Raw genomic sequence first — 4,567 nt, 5'->3', positions numbered from 1 at the left:
CCTAAACGGAACAGTGGTTGCAAAACCACAAATCTGAGGTAGAAAAATTTATTTTATTATTATTTTTAAGTTCATGATATGATTGCATGATTGTGTGAAAATTTCGTAATGAAATTCTATGCATAAAGTGCTTAAGTTGAGGTTAGGGACTAAATCGAATAATTTGCAAAACTTGCATTCTAGAAGTTTTTACTATGAAATTGCTTTGGAATATTAATTAGAAGGGTTTAAATAACAATTTGACCAATTTCTAAGTTCATGGAAAAAATAGGACATGGATGGAATTTTTGAAAGTTTAATAAGGAAGGGCATTTTGGTCATTTGGATATTAAATGAAATAAAAAGGGAAAAATAACACAAAATTCATCATCTTCTTCATTAGCACGAAATTTCAAGGGTTCTCCATAGCTAGGGTTTGTTTCAAGCTTTCAAGCTCCATAGTAAGTGATTCCGAGCCCCGTTTTTAAAGTTCTTTACATTTTCGGAGTCCCGGTAGCTCGATAAAGCTTATGCTAGCAATAATTTAAGTTAGGGTTCATATTTGGAAAAATACCCATGGGTGAAAAGTGTTTATTTTGATGTTTTATGATAGAATATGAGGTTTTAAATTATGTTAGACAACTTGTGCTACTCAGTTTTAAGTGAAAACGAGTAAAAGGGCTTAATCGGTAAAAATACCTAATAGTCATAAGTACATGTTAGAGTGTGAATTTGATGTTGTATAGAAGGGAAAAATGATCAGCATGTCATAAAACATAAGAAAATAGGATGAAGTTTAAATTACGAGCCTTGGGGAAAAAGTGCAAATATGTGAAAGTTTAGGGGCAAAAATGTAATTTTTCCAAAGTTTGGGTCAAGGACTGTTTTGATAAATGTGAATATTAAATAAGTTAAATTTGCTATTATAGATCAAGAAGAACGAAATTCGGGAGTAGATCGGGGAAAAGAAAAAGTAAAGGACTAAATTGTAAAGTTTAATCACATTTTGATCGAGGTAAGTTTACAGTAAATAAATGCAATATTCTTTTATTTTACATTATTATTGTCAATTTCCAGCATTTATATACTTATTTTTTTGAGAATATTTAAAGTCAAATTAAAGGCGAAGTGACAGAGAAAAAGCATTAGGAAGCCCCGTTTGAACCTTAAGAATGTTAGGATATTGGGGTTGACAGGACAGGACAGGACAGACATGAGCCATGTAAGTCCATATCAGATAAATGGCTTTGGAGACAGGAATGAGCCATGTAAGCCCATATTAGATATATATATGGCATTGGAGACAGGAATAATTCATGTAAGTCCATGTCGAAGACATGGCATTGGCAGGATATTGATAGACAGGAACGACCCTAGTATCCTTAGTATTCCGAGTGGTTCAACGGGTCATTGTTCATGTTAAATTACAGTGAATTATCAGAAAAAGGGAAGGTAGATTATATTTATGAATAGTGAAAGGTCAGGTAAGAAAGAAGGTAAGTGAGCAAAGAAGAAGGTAGAAAATGAGAATGTAAAGAAAGTTTATGAGGCTAGGTGACATTATGTATATTTATTCATTATGTTGAATGTTATAATTTATTTTCTTGTAAGCTTACTAAGCCTAGTGCTTACTCTCTTTATTTTCTTTTTCTTATAGTTTTTATCAAGCCACTCGGGGATCGAAGGAAACGTCGGAAACCGATCACACTATCGAAGAAATCACATTGGTATAGTTAGACGTTTCGTTTTGTGTATGGCATGTATAGGAACTTGGTTTCTTTTGATATGATATGATCAATGAATGATGTGTAAATACTTGCTAGTGATTAACTAATATAATGGCTGATGATATACATTTTTAATAGTATGTATGATTAAGTAGTAACTATCACATGAAAACTAAGAAAAATGTGAAAGTAACTTAAAAACAGATTCAAGGATCAGAAATAACATGATTTTGAAAAATCACAAGAAATTTTAGAGACATGGTTTGATGGTGAATAACATATGAAATTAAATCTCATTGTGTCTATTTTCATATGGAATAAGCAAAACAAGTAAAGGTTTTGTATTTTATAAGATATCTGAGTTTTAGTGAAATAGGGCCAGAGCGATTTCTAGATCCCTTGTTCCAAATTTGGAAATTTACCATAAATTTTTAAAAAATAATTAGGTGGTGCACTTTATATGGTTAGAATCCTTATTGAATCTAGTTTTAATAGAAACAAACGGTATAGTCCTATGAATTTTTTACAGGGATAAAAGTGGTTCGTAGTAAGTAGAGGCCAGTGCAGTCGAATTCTGAAACAGGGGTAACTTTAACTAATAAACTGTACTAATTGGCTAAGTAAAAAATTCTAGAAAAAAATTAGTAGATATATATATGAGTCTAGTTTTAGGAAAAATTTACGGATCTTAATTTCAAGTTTTGAAAGTCGAGAAATGAATTTTTAAGAAACCATGATGCAGAAAAATAGTTTATTCCGAAAATTAAAATAAGTGGTTTAGAGTTGTTTAAAATGTAAGATAAGTTTAGTAACACCTCAAGCTTGACTCCGGTGACGGTTTCGGGCGTGGGGGCGTTACACGTCATCACTTACCTCCTCTCATTGGGCAAGACACAGTTCCAACGTGTCCTTATGTATGATTTCTTGTAAAGGATCTTGAGTAGCATGATCAATAGAATCAATAAAATAATAGAAGTCATTTTATTCTCTAGAAAATCTCATGGCATCATAAATTTTAAAAATAATCTTTTCGTCACCTACCCTAAGCACAAGTTTACCATCACCCACATCAATAACAGCCTTAGCAGTGGCTAAAAATGGGTGACCTAAAATTAAAGGCACCTCAATGTCCTCATCGATGTCAAGCACAACAAAATCAACAGGGAATATGAATTTATCTACTTTTACGAGTACATCCTCGACAATACCCCTAGGATATTTAACAGATCTGTCAGCTAGTTGAATACTCACCCTAGTAGGTTTTGGTTCCCCAAGGCCAAGTTGTTTGAACATTTTGAAAAGCATCAAATTAATGTTAGCACCTAAATCTGCTAGTGCCTTTTCAACATTTAAACTACCAATTAAGCAAGGAATAGTAAAACTTCCTGGATCTTTCAGTTTGGTTGGCAATTTATTTTGAAATATGGCCGAGCACTCGTCGTTGAGTTCTACCGTAGACAACTCTTCAAATTTCCTTTTATTTTTTAAAATCTCTTTAAAAAAATTTGCATATGTAGGCATCTGCGAGATAGCTTCAACAAAAGAAAATTTAATATGAAGCTATTTAAAAAGTTCAAAGAAATTTACCAAATTGTGCATCCATGAGGTCTTTCTTCAGCTTTCCTTGATACGAGATTGGTGGTTTATTTTCCTTCAGCATAGGTTTTTCACTTATTTCAAGTTTCACTCCCTCTTCTTCTTTTTTATTAGCTTCTTGAGGCAACTTCTTTTCAAATTCAGTTAACACTTTCCAACTCCTTAGGGTAACTGCTTTCAAGTGCTCTTTTGGATTGGGTTTAGTGTTGCTAGGTAGAGTCCTCGGTGATCTCTCTGAAATCATCTTAGCCAGCTACCCTATTTGATTCTCGAGCCCTTGAATTGATGCTTGTTAATTTTTAAATGCAGTTTTAGTATTCTGAAGATGGGTTTTTGCTACTGAAATAGACTATGTCATCATCTCCTCAAGGTTTGGCTTTTCTCTTGCTGGTAAGGTTATTGTTAGAAGCCTGGAGGGGGTGGTGGTCTTTGATTCCCTTGGCCTCCCCATGAGAAATTTGGGTGGTTCCTCCAACCTACATTGTAAATGTTACTGTAAGGATTATTTTGATGTCGAGGATTATTACCCATATAATTCATTTGCTCGTTCTCCATGTTAGGGCCGTAGGGTGGATATTCTGAGTTGCTCATTCCACCTCCACTTGCATCACACTACATTACTGGATGAACCTGTGTAGAACCAAGTAAACCATCAATTTTTCTATTCAAATGTTCTACCTGATTTCAAAGCATAACAACCAAATCGACGTTAAAAACGTCGGCTGCTTTTGTCGGCTTTGTCCTCATGACTTTCCACTTATAATTATTCAGTGACATCTCTTCTATGAACGCATAAGCCTCTTCAGGTGTCTTATTATTGATAGTTCCACCAGCAGCTGCATCGATCATTTGTCTAGTTGAGGGATTCAAACCGTTGTGGAAAGTTTGAACCTGTAGCCAAAGAGGTAACCCATGGTGAGGGCACCTTCTCAATAGATCCTTGTATCTCTCCCATGCATCATAAAGTGTTTCTAAGTCCATCTGCACAAAAGAAGAGATATCATTTCTTAACTTTGCTGTTTTGGCCGGCGGAAAGTATTTGAGTAAAAATTTTTCGGTGATTGGTTCCCAAGTAGTGATTGACCATCGTGGTAACGAGTTCAACCACTGTTTAGCCTTATTCCTTAATGAAAGGGGAAATAACTGAAGGCGAATGGCATCATCAGAAACGCCATTTATTTTGAAAGTATCGTAGAACTCTAAGAAGTCGGCCAAATGAGTATTTGGATCTTCATCCTGCAAACCATCAAACTAAACAAACTGTT

General features: G+C 34.3%; 1 non-coding gene across 1 annotated transcript; it reads left to right on the top strand.

Annotated features, from left to right (window-relative positions):
* The first annotated feature begins 4,209 nt into the window (after positions 1-4,209).
* LOC121207440 (small nucleolar RNA R71) lies at positions 4,210-4,316 on the top strand. Its single transcript, XR_005902536.1, has one exon. It is a non-coding gene; the product is annotated as a small nucleolar RNA R71 (small nucleolar RNA).
* Positions 4,317-4,567: the final 251 nt, after the last annotated feature.

The sequence above is a fragment of the Gossypium hirsutum genome, chromosome A01 (genome assembly GCF_007990345.1).
Source record: "Gossypium hirsutum isolate 1008001.06 chromosome A01, Gossypium_hirsutum_v2.1, whole genome shotgun sequence".
Taxonomy (NCBI): domain Eukaryota; kingdom Viridiplantae; phylum Streptophyta; class Magnoliopsida; order Malvales; family Malvaceae; genus Gossypium; species Gossypium hirsutum.
Note: the sequence above shows the minus strand (reverse complement) of the source record. Positions and strands in the feature narration are given on the sequence as shown.